This window comes from Onychostoma macrolepis, chromosome 20 (assembly GCF_012432095.1).
Source record: "Onychostoma macrolepis isolate SWU-2019 chromosome 20, ASM1243209v1, whole genome shotgun sequence".
Lineage (NCBI taxonomy): Eukaryota > Metazoa > Chordata > Actinopteri > Cypriniformes > Cyprinidae > Onychostoma > Onychostoma macrolepis.
Window position 1 is genome coordinate 32,733,279 of NC_081174.1, and position 12,714 is coordinate 32,745,992.

The 12,714-nt window shown below is 40.3% G+C and overlaps 1 long non-coding RNA gene across 1 annotated transcript; it reads left to right on the plus strand.

Moving 5' to 3' along the window:
• Positions 1-2,421: 2,421 nt before the first annotated feature.
• Positions 2,422-2,945, plus strand: LOC131526786 (uncharacterized). The gene is made up of 3 exons (XR_009267535.1): positions 2,422-2,459; positions 2,536-2,666; positions 2,820-2,945. It is a non-coding gene; the product is annotated as an uncharacterized LOC131526786 (long non-coding RNA).
• The last annotated feature ends 9,769 nt before the right edge of the window (positions 2,946-12,714 follow it).

The window sequence follows — 12,714 nt, forward strand, 5'->3', positions numbered from 1 at the left end:
TATCAGGACATTGGCCCACTCAGTTAGATAAGGAGGTATCTTTTAGATGGTCTAGTCAGGGTTTTAGATACTTGGGGGTCATCCTTACACCTACAGCATCACGTTTATATGCAGCTAACTATACAAAGCTTTTTGAAATTATAAAAAAAGACTTGGCTAGATGGGAAATACTACCTCTCTCTACATTTGGTAAGATATAAACGATGAAAATGAATATATTGCAGAGACTTCTCTTCCTATTTCAATCCCTTCCAGTTTGGGTTCCGGTCTCAGCATTTAATAAATTAGAAAAATTGATTTCAAAGTTTGTTTGGCAAAATAAAAGACCAAGAATAAGACTAAAAATACATATATCAGATAAACACAGGGGGGGGTTTGAACCTTCCTAATCTTAGGTACTATTATTGAGCTGCTCAGCTTAGGGCTATCGCTGCTTGGCTTGGTGTCGATAAGGAGGCAGAATGGGTTAGTATTGAGCAGAATTCACTTCCTGGAGTGTCTCTGAAAGTTCTGCCATTCATGGATTTGCAAGCACAAAAGGGAGTGAAGAAAACAAATATATGGATAAAACACACTGTAAAAATCTGGTCCACAGTACAAAAAACATTCAGAGGAGCGATAGCCTTATCATGTGCAGTGCCCATTAAAGATAACCCAGATTTTTTTCCTTCTGTATCGGATAGTGTCTTTAGCAGATGGGAAAAGAATGGTTTAAAGATAATTAATCAACTTTTTGATGGGGAGACCATAAGATCTTTTTCTCAATTATCTGATAGGTTTACATTGAAATCTAATGATTTCTTTAGATATTTACAACTACGACACTATATCACAAGTCATAAACATTGGGATATAATTAAAAGATCTCCAACAAATGTAGAAAAATATTTTATTAATTTTATTGAACATGGTTTACCTACTAAAAATCATGTATCCCATTTATACAGAAAACTAAGGCAAGATAAATCTGATGACTCATTCCATATCAAAAGAAATTGGGAACTAGAGTTAAATACTATAATAGAGGACGAGATGTGGACAAATATATGAGCCAGCTGTCATAAGGGTATAAGCAGTCAAATATGGAAGGAGTTTGATTGGAAGATGAAAATGAGGTTCTTCAGAGTTCCATTAGTGGTCGCTAAATTTGATAGTTTTTCACAATTATCACAATGCTGGAGAGACTGTGGGGAGGTGGGGGATTATGTTCATATATTTTGGGAATGCCCCAAAATACAAGTGTATTGGCAGGGGGTTAAAAGGGAGATTGGCAAAGTTTTAGGATATGATATACCAATGCACCCAGTATTTTTTCTGCTTGATGGTTTCCCCCCTGATCAGTTTAGTAAGTCTCACCTATTTGTTCTACATATATTATTAATGGCAGCGAGAAAGATAATAACTGTGAACTGGATGAAGGAGCGCCAACCTACTTTGACAGAATGGACACAGAGACTGAATCAGATATATATATTTGAGAAAATGACAGCGGACTTGCAGCTGAAATCAGACGTTTTCCAACAGACTTGGGCACTAATCGAAACATATTTGCTTGGTCTTTGAAATGTTGTCGGGGCCCTTAAATTCTTAAATATTTAAATATTTATTTTGCCATTGCTTGTTACATTCTATATGGTTATCTAACCATTACTTATTTACTTTTTTAAATAAAATTAATTAATTAATTAATTAAATTTTATTTATTTATTATTATAATTTTTTTTTTTATATTAATGTGTTCAAGTAAATGCTATGTGTATATTGTTATATCTATAACAAGTTTAATAAAAACACAGTTTGGCCATAAAATAACAATATAAGGACCGAGGCAGAGTTACAATAAACAGATCATAGATTTAATTTATGATTTTATGTTTAATTTATTTTAGTGCCTGTACACCAACACAAATGAATGACTTTGACAATGACCATTATTTATATAAAATATAATAAAGAATCAGTAGTAGTATCAGATGTGAAACCAATGGAACATAACACTTTGGAAGGTGTTATTTATTTTTATGACCATCGCCATCACTATTTAGCTGATGCTTTTACCCAAAGCAACTTAAAAATTAGGAGTTTTAGAGCCCAATAATTAAACCTTTGCTGGAACCAGGTGAAAAACCAGAGCAGCTCCTTTTATATCTGTGCTGTGGTGCATCATGGGATGTGGGAGAAACCAAAGTAGAGCATAAAATGGATTTTTGTTGTTTTAAAATTTAGTTACTGGAACTATGCATAAATGGCTGTTGAATAATAATTTGTTGATTAATGCATGTACCAAATTTTTTATAATCTTGAGATTTGGTTGTTTGGTGAATGTAATTCCTGGTTGCTTGCATCCCCGTCAATGGTTGTGTCCATGAGTATAAATGCTCATGAGCTGAAATCTCACAGGATTGTCAATGTAAGATGGAGGTTGGAGAGCGTGTAACCTGCACGAGATTGAAATCATTGTGAGTGGGAATATTTTTTTATCTGGCATTTTTTACTTGTTCTTTTTTCTTGTAATTATTTACCCTGCTTCTATAGTTGTGACTTTAATGGTACTAAAACATCTAACCTGGAGTGGTCAACATCAGCCCTGCAGAGTTCAGCTCCAACCCTAATCAAACACACCTGAACCAACTAATCAAGGTTTAAGGGCTTCTAGAAAGCTACAGGTGAGTTTTTGTGTGTATGTGACTCAGATGTTAAGAGCTGCATCAAGAGAAATCGCCCCAGAGTAGAGTATTCCGTGTCTATTGTGAATGTATATTTTCATAACTGTGCTTCAGTTTATCACTATAGTATCTTTTTCTTTCTCTCCATTTCAGTTGACTTAATGCTGGCACGTTCTGAAGGAACTTGATTCGTGTTTTCTTCAAAAAACGATCTGTGAGCTTGAGGATTAAAAGCTCATTGCAATTTCAAATGTTTCGTTGTTGCTGGAAATGGGTGAGGAACATTCAGAAATGTACCCACACAAAGCTTGTATAGGTTTATTTGTATGTTTATTTGGTTCTGAGAAGTGTTGAATCCTAATGGTTTCAATTGTGGATGCAGACCAAATGCAGTGGTTGCATTAACCATTTTGGTTAAACCCTTGATATTCAACATCCTCAGTGTTTTGCTGATTGTACAAACTGGAATTGAGAAGCGTAAATGTGTTCTGATGCAAGTTATGCTATAGCATCATATGCAGAAATTGTCTTTTTTAAAATGTCATCTCAAATTGTCAGCAGTCCCTCTTTCCAACACCTGGCAAGGTGAGAGTCCTCCAAAGATTTGAATAAACCTCCCTTACAATGTTTACAGCGTTGTGTGCAAATTGGTGACACTAAGCTCCGATATCAGATAGAAGGGGCGCCCCAAACCTAGTGACAAGAGAAGTTCGAGATCTGTCTAGAAATGTGCGCACTAAAGAGTTTCAGGGTTCGTTCATGGCTGCATTGATAACTGCTTGTTAATGTCAATTTAACTCCTGTGACTGTGTGTTTGAGTTTTGAATTGATGCACTCCACATGTCTGCATATAATTAAATTTAAACCATGATTAAATGTCCTTTTGTTGCTCACTGTTTTTCATCTGTAAAATATAAAGGACTCACTTCAGTTCACAGATGGCTCTGATTTTCACAAGCAGCTCACAGTGTTCCTCTTGCACCTCTAGAAACATCAGTTAGAAATGCAGTTTTTAATTGTTTGCTTTGTTCCTGTGAGGTACTGACAGTGTTAAAGATTCTCCTGAAAAATCAACAGCTGCTGAGGTGATTCCTTCTGTGATTCTTAATATCCACAACACCGTATATATTGTCTTTACTGGGTCAAACCATGTTCCCTAGAAAGCCTTTTGGTGGAGAATATGATCCTCTATTGCAGTGGTTCCCAACCTGGGGGGCGCGCCCCCTTAAGGGGGGCGCCAGAGTTCACAGCGGGGGCGTGGGAGCAGATATACTTTGAGGTAGGGCTGGGCGATAAAATAACTTTTTTTTTTTTTAAATAACAGATTGCCATATGTGTACGTAGGGGGAGCCCATGAAAAAAAGGTTGGGAACCACTGCTCTATTGCAGTCAATGCTAGGTAGTGGTAGACTCGGTCACTTGCAGGTGCAAATCCATGGCTGCTGAGCTCCGATATCAGGAGACAGCTGCTGTTTTTATTTTTTATAAAGCTGTGTGTTCCCCTTTCTGTATTTTGTATGGTGTACTCTGTATTTGTATGCACCTTTTAGGTTGAGTGTACTTATTTCTTTATTCATTCCTTTTCGACTTGTTCTATTACATTTGCGTTAATGGGCGTTTCAATCTGTTGCTGCTGTGTTTTGGATGTTGGTTTATTTTTTTTTAATGTCTCTCTGGCATTGTGGTTTGCATGCTGACATCTGTAACCACACTCAACTCAGCTTGGACTTCAATATTTGTTTTCTAATGTTCAAGCTTTTCTAGTCTCATTTGTACGTTTCACTTTTGAGAGTGTAGAGTTCTCTTTTTAAAAAATATCCCTTTGTTTGTGCATTTGTATGTATGCCTTTTAATCTTGTATTATTGCTGTATAAACATACAAACATAGATCTTTCTGTCTCACAAGTTCACCTTGAACAGGTTTCCTTTTAAATACCTGGAAATTTGCTCTCATGCATTTGGTTTGAGTTTTGTGGTTTACATTAGACCCTAATGTCTAATACTGTCATCCAGGTGAGCTAGACACCTCACTGTAAAAAAAAAAGTTGACAACTTAAAAATTTAAGGCAACCAACTGCAGCAGATTTTAGCATTTTCTCAACTTGTTTTGTAGGAGGTTTTATTTATTATTAATTTGCACAGTGCTTTTTAGTCAAGCTGGATGTGCTCCTGTCCTGTTCCTTAAAGCCAGCTCACTTGTATTCTTTGAGACTGATGTAGGGGAGTCCTGATTTTGTCTTTCTCCAGAATCAAGATGTATTAGGCTTGTTTGCTCTTTGAACTCATGAAATATTGAGACTTCTTCTGTAAACAGGAGCACATGTGTTTTTTTTTTTTTTTTTTTTTTTTGCCTGTATTTAAACATTTATCCCACTTGTATAAATATCACTTTGTTTGTGCATTTGTACGCATACCTTTTAATCTTGTATTATTGCTGTATAAACATACAAACATAGATCCTGATCGTATATTCTGCTCTTAACTTTTACAGGCTATGTCTTGTATCATTTGTATTTATGCCTGTTTAAGTTTACTGACTACTTCTCCTTTTATTTTTATTTTTTATTTTTTGGTCCCTTGTTGTATTGATGCTCTATGTATAATTTGGCATTTGTCTTGTGGACTTATAACAATTTTACACCACAAACCTTTTTTTGTTTGTTTTAAATGGCAATTTCAGTCTTGCATATACATTTGATTTACAGTATACTGTAGTTGAGGGTAGGGTCTGATTTGTCTCATGGCCCTGTGACCAGTACCTTTTGTTCTGTGGTGCGTTTTGCCTATGCTGTTAGGTAGTAGTATCTGTTCTTTTTTTTTTTTTTCTTTTTGTATTAGTTGTATTAGTTAACTCACCCTTTTTTTTTTTTTTTTTTTTTTTTTATATTGTGAAACTTTATACAGTCAGTTGAGCTTGTCTATAGTGTGCATTACTTTGTTTTACTTTACTTTTATAATTCAGTCAAACCCAGCACATTTTACTTTTTACATTTATTCATTTAGCAGTAGTGATATTATGTTCCACACCGAAGCTTGTATCAAAAAACAAAACATTTCACATTGAAGCACTGTATTGGAGCTTGATTCATATTGTGAAAAGCACGTGATCTATGACGTCTGAAGCTTCGTTCACTTGAAAACCACGTGACTGCTTCAGTATCTGGTTAAAACGAAGCGAACCTCAGCACCGTTTCCTTTACATTATCGTACGTTATAATGTGTTAGCATTGTTTTTTTTTTTTTTATCGTAATTTATATTGAGTTCAAAAATAGACTTTGGCCATGAAATAACAATCTAAGGACCGAGGCAGAGTTACAATAAACAGATCATAGATTTTAATTTATGAATTTGTTTAATTTATTTTACTTATTTCAGTGCCTGTACACCAACACAAATGCATGACTTTGACATTGTCCATTATTTATATAAAATATAATAAACAAAGAATCAGTTGTAGAACCAGATGTGAAAGCACTGGCTGTAATGGAACATAACACTTTGGAAGGTGTTATTTATTTTCATGAACCATGATGGCCACAGCATAAACGGTTTTAAAAAAGCTTCAAGTAATGAACCTTTTTCCGATACAATTGTGTTGAAAGCTTCGCTGGTTCAGAACGCTTCACTTCGCCATCACTATTTAGCTGATGCTTTTACCCAAAGCAACTAATAAATGAGGAGTTTTAGAGCCCAATAATTAAACCCTTGCTGGAACCAGGTGAAAAACCAGAGCAGCTCCTGGAATTAACTTTTATATCTGTGTTGTGTTGCATCATGGGATGTGGGAGAAACCAAAGTAGAGCATAAAATGGATTTTTGTTGTTTTAAAATTTAGTTACTGGAACTATGCATAAATGGCTGTTGAATAATAATTTATTCATGTACCAAATTTTTTATAATCTTGAGATTTGGTTGTTTGGTGAATGTAATTCCTGGTTGCTTGCATCCCTGTCAATGGTTGTGTCCATGAGTATAAATGCTCATGAGCTGAAATTTCACAGGATTGTCAGTGTAAGATGGAGGTTGGAGAGCGTGTAACCTGCACGAGATTGAAATCATTGTGAGTGGGAATATTTTTTATCTGGCATTTTTTACTTGTGCTTTTTTCTTGTAATTATTTACCCTGCTTCTATAGTTGTGACTTTAATGGTACTAAAACATCTAACCTGGAGTGGTCAACATCAGTCCTGCAGAGTTCAGCTCCAACCCTAATCAAACACACCTGAACCAACTAATCAAGGTCTAAGGGCTTCTAGAGAGCTACAGGTGAGTTTTTGTGTTTGTGACCCGTATGTTAAGAGCTGCATCAAGAGAAATTGCCCCAGAGGAGAATATTCAGTGTCTATTGTGAATGTATATTTTCATAACTGTGTTTCAGTTCATCACTAGATAAACTGTTTTTTCTTTCTTTCTCCATTTCACTTAAGACTTAAAGCTGGCATGTTCTGAAGGAACTTGATTTTTGTTTTCTTCAAAAAACGATCTGTGAGCTTGAAGATTAAAAGCTCATTGCAATTTCAAATGTTTCATTTTTGCTGGAAATGGGTGAGGAACGTTCAGAAATTTACCCACAAAGCTTGTATAGGTTCATTTGTGTGTTTATTTGGTTCTGAGAAGTGTTGAATCATAATGGTTTAAATTGTGGCTACAGACCAAATGCAGTGGTTGCATTAACCATTTTGATATTCAACATCCTCAATGTTGTGCTGATTGTTCAAACTGGAATTGATAAGAGTAAATGTGTTCTGATGCAAGTTATGCTATAGCATCATATGCAGAAACTGTCCTTTTTTAAAATGTCATCTAAAATTGTCAACAATTTCGAGATCTAACAATGTGCGCACTAAAGAGTTTCAGGGTTCATTCATGGCTGCATTGATAACTGCTTGTTAATGTCAATTTAACTCCTGTGACTGTGTGTTTGAGTTTTGAATTGATACACTCCACATGTCTGCATATTTAATTAAATTTAAACCATGCTTAAATGTTCTTTTGCTGCTCACTGTTTTTCATCTGTCAAATATAAAGGACTCACGTCTTAGAACACAGAACACTATCTCGGTGCACACTATCATATAGTATATACACTATATAATATGGTCAGGTAGACTGCACCCTGTAATATAATTTAGATTGACTGCTAATTTAGAACATAGTCCAGGTAGACTGCACCCTGTAATATAATTTAGATTGACTGCTAATTTAGAACATAGTCCAGGTAGACTGCTCCCAAGATGGACTGCTCCCAAGAACATAGTCCAGGTAGACTGCTCCCAAGATGGACTGCTCCCAAGATGGACTGCTCCCAAGATGGACTGCTCCCAAGAACATAGTCCAGGTAGGGAGTTCTAGGAGCAGTCTACCTGGACTGTTCTAGGGAGCAGTCTACCTGGACTTTGTTCTAGGGAGCAGTCTACCTGGACTTTGTTCTAGGGAGCAGTCTACCTGGACTTTGTTCTAGGGAGCAGTCCATCTTGGGAGCAGTCTACCTGGACTATGTTCTTGGGAGCAGTCCATCTTGGGAGCAGTCTACCTGGACTATGTTCTTGGGAGCAGTCCATCTTGGGAGCAGTCTACCTGGACTATGTTCTTGGGAGCAGTCCATCTTGGGAGCAGTCTACCTGGACTATGTTCTGGGAGCAGTCCATCTGGGAGCAGTCTACCTGGACTATGTTCTTGGGAGCAGTCCATCTTGGAGCAGTCTACCTGGACTATGTTCTTGGGAGCAGTCCATCTTGGGAGCAGTCTACCTGGACTATGTTCTGGGAGCAGTCCATCTTGGGAGCAGTCTACCTGGACTATGTTCTGGGAGCAGTCCATCTGGGAGCAGTCTACCTGGACTATGTTCTTGGGAGCAGTCCATCTTGGGAGCAGTCTACCTGGACTATGTTCTTGGGAGCAGTCCATCTTGGGAGCAGTCTACCTGGACTATGTTCTTGGGAGCAGTCAATCTAGGGTGCACACTATCTAGGGTGCACACTATCTAGGGTGCACACTATCTAGGGTGCACACTATCTAGGGTGCACACTATCTAGGGTGCACACTATCTAGGGTGCACACTATCTAGGGTGCACACTATCTAGGGTGCACACTATCTAGGTGCACACTATCTAGGGTGCACACTATCTAGGTGCACACTATCTAGGGTGCACACTATCATATAGTATATACACTATATAATATGGTCAGGTAGACTGCTGCCTAGAATGTAGACTGCACCCTGTAATATAATTTAGATTGACTGCTAATTTAGAACATAGTCCAGGTAGACTGCTGCCTAGAACATAGTCCAGGTAGACTGCACCCTGTAATATAATTTAGATTGACTGCTAATTTAGAACATAGTCCAGGTAGACTGCTCCCAAGATGGACTGCTCCCAAGAACATAGTCCAGGTAGACTGCTCCCAAGAACATAGTCCAGGTAGGGAGTTCTAGGAGCAGTCTACCTGGACTATGTTCTAGGAGCAGTCTACCTGGACTTTGTTCTAGGAGCAGTCTACCTGGACTATGTTCTAGGAGCAGTCCATCTGGGAGCAGTCTACCTGGACTATGTTCTAGGAGCAGTCCACCTGGACTATGTTCTAGGAGCAGTCTACCTGGACTTTGTTCTAGGAGCAGTCCATCTTGGGAGCAGTCTACCTGGACTATGTTCTTGGGAGCAGTCCATCTTGGGAGCAGTCTACCTGGACTATGTTCTTGGGAGCAGTCAATCTAGGGTGCACACTATCTAGTGCACACTATCTAGGTGCACACTATCATATAGTATATACACTATATAATATGGTCAGGTAGACTGCTCCTAGAGCGTGGTCAGGTAGACTGCTCCCTAGGCGTGGTCAGGTAGACTGCACCCTGTAATATAATTTAGATTGACTGCTAATTTAGAACATAGTCCAGGTAGACTGCTCCTAGAACATAGTCCAGATAGACTGCTCCCTAGAGCGTGGTCAGGTAGACTGCTCCTAGAGCGTGGTCCAGGTAGACTGCTCCTAGAACATAGTCCAGATAGACTGCTCCTAGAGCGTGGTCAGGTAGACTGCTCCCTAGAACATAGTCCAGGTAGGGAGTTCTAGGAAGCAGTCTACCTGGACTATGTTCAAGGGAGCAGTCTACCTGGACTATGTTCAAGGGAGCAGTCTACCTGGACTATGTTCTAGGGAGCAGTCTACCTGGACTATGTTCTAGGGAGCAGTCCATCTAGGGAGCAGTCTACCTGGACTATGTTCTGGGAGCAGTCAATCTAGGGTGCACACTATCTAGGGTGCACTCTATCTAGGGTGCACTCTATCTAGGGTGCACTCTATCTAGGGTGCACACTATCTAGGGTGCACACTATCTAGTGCACACTATCTAGGGTGCACACTATCATATAGTATATACACTATATAATATGGTCAGGTAGACTGCTCCTAGAACATAGTCCAGGTAGACTGCTCCCTAGAACGTAGTCCAGGTAGACTGCACCCTGTAATATAATTTAGATTGACTGCTAATTTAGAACATAGTCCAGGTAGACTGCTCCTAGAACATAGTCAGGTAGACTGCTCCCTAGAACGTAGTCCAGGTAGACTGCTCCCTAGAACATAGTCCAGGTAGACTGCACCCTGTAATATAATTTAGATTGACTGCTAATTTAGAACATAGTCCAGATAGACTGCTCCTAGAACATAGTCCAGGTAGGGAGTTCTAGGAAGCAGTCTACCTGGACTTGTTCTAGGGAGCAGTCTACCTGGACTTTGTTCTAGGAGCAGTCTACCTGGACTTTGTTCTAGGAGCAGTCTACCTGGACTTTGTTCTGGGAGCAGTCTACCTGGACTTTGTTCTAGGGAGCAGTCTACCTGGACTTTGTTCTAGGGAGCAGTCTACCTGGACTTTGTTCTAGAGCAGTCCATCTTGGGAGCAGTCTACCTGGACTTTGTTCTAGGGAGCAGTCCATCTTGGGAGCAGTCTACCTGGACTTTGTTCTAGGGGCAGTCTACCTGGACTTTGTTCTAGGAGCAGTCCATCTTGGGAGCAGTCTACCTGGACTATGTTCTGGGAGCAGTCCATCTTGGGAGCAGTCTACCTGGACTATGTTCTGGGAGCAGTCAATCTAGGGTGCACTCTATCTAGGGTGCACACTATCTAGGGTGCACACTATCTAGGGTGCACACTATCTAGGGTGCACACTATCATATAGTATATACACTATATAATATGGTCAGGTAGACTGCTGCCTAGAATGTAGACTGCACCCTAGATAGACTGCACCCTGTAATATAATTTAGATTGACTGCTAATTTAGAACATAGTCCAGGTAGACTGCTCCCTAGAACATAGTCCAGGTAGACTGCTCCTAGAGCGTGGTCAGGTAGACTGCTGCCTAGAACATAGTCCAGGTAGACTGCACCCTAGATGGACTGCTCCCAAGAACACAGTCCAGGTAGACTGCTCCCTAGAACAAAGTCCAGGTAGGGAGTTCTAGGAAGCAGTCTACCTGGACTTTGTTCAGGGAGCAGTCTACCTGGACTTTGTTCTAGGAGCAGTCTACCTGGACTTTGTTCTAGGGAGCAGTCTACCTGGACTTTGTTCTAGGGAGCAGTCTACCTGGACTTTGTTCTAGGGAGCAGTCTACCTGGACTTTGTTCTAGGGAGCAGTCTACCTGGACTTTGTTCTAGGGAGCAGTCCATCTTGGGAGCAGTCTACCTGGACTATGTTCAGGGAGCAGTCCATCTTGGGAGCAGTCTACCTGGACTATGTTCTTGGGAGCAGTCCATCTTGGGAGCAGTCTACCTGGACTATGTTCTTGGGAGCAGTCAATCTAGGGTGCACTCTATCTAGGGTGCACTCTATCTAGGGTGCACACTATCATATAGTATATACACTATATAATATGGTCAGGTAGACTGCACCCTAGATAGACTGCACCCTGTAATATAATTTAGATTGACTGCTAATTTAGAACATAGTCAGGTAGACTGCTCCTAGAACATAGTCCAGGTAGACTGCTCCTAGAGCGTGGTCAGGTAGACTGCTCCCTAGAACGTAGTCCAGGTAGACTGCACCTAGATGGACTGCTCCCAAGAACATAGTCCAGGTAGACTGCTCCCAGAACATAGTCCAGGTAGGGAGTTCTAGGAAGCAGTCTACCTGGACTTTGTTCTAGGGAGCAGTCCATCTTGGGAGCAGTCTACCTGGACTATGTTCTTGGGAGCAGTCAATCTAGGAAGCAGTCTATCTGGACTGTGTTCTAGGGAGCAGTCTACCTGGACTGTGTTCTAGGGAGCAGTCTACCTGGACTTTGTTCTAGGGAGCAGTCTACCTGGACTATGTTCTAGAGCAGTCCATCTTGGGAGCAGTCTACCTGGACTATGTTCTTGGGAGCAGTCTACCTGGACTTTGTTCTAGGGAGCAGTCTACCTGGACTTTGTTCTAGGGAGCAGTCCATCTTGGGAGCAGTCTACCTGGACTATGTTCTTGGGAGCAGTCTACCTGGACTTTGTTCTAGGGAGCAGTCTACCTGGACTTTGTTCTAGGGAGCAGTCTACCTGGACTTTGTTCTAGGGAGCAGTCTACCTGGACTTTGTTCTAGGGAGCAGTCTACCTGGACTTTGTTCTAGGGAGCAGTCTACCTGGACTTTGTTCTAGGGAGCAGTCTACCTGGACTTTGTTCTAGAGCAGTCTACCTGGACTTTGTTCTAGGAGCAGTCTACCTGGACTTTGTTCTAGAGCAGTCTACCTGGACTTTGTTCAGGGAGCAGTCCATCTTGGGAGCAGTCTACCTGGACTATGTTCTTGGGAGCAGTCCATCTTGGGAGCAGTCTACCTGGACTATGTTCTTGGGAGCAGTCTATCTAGGGTGCACTCTATCTAGGGTGCACTCTATCTAGGGTGCACTCTATCTAGGGTGCACACTATCTAGGGTGCACACTATCTAGGGTGCACACTATCTAGGGTGCACACTATCTAGGTGCACACTATCTAGGTGCACACTATCATATAGTATATACACTATATAATATGGTCAGGTAGACTGCTGCCTAGAATGTAGACTGCACCCTAGATA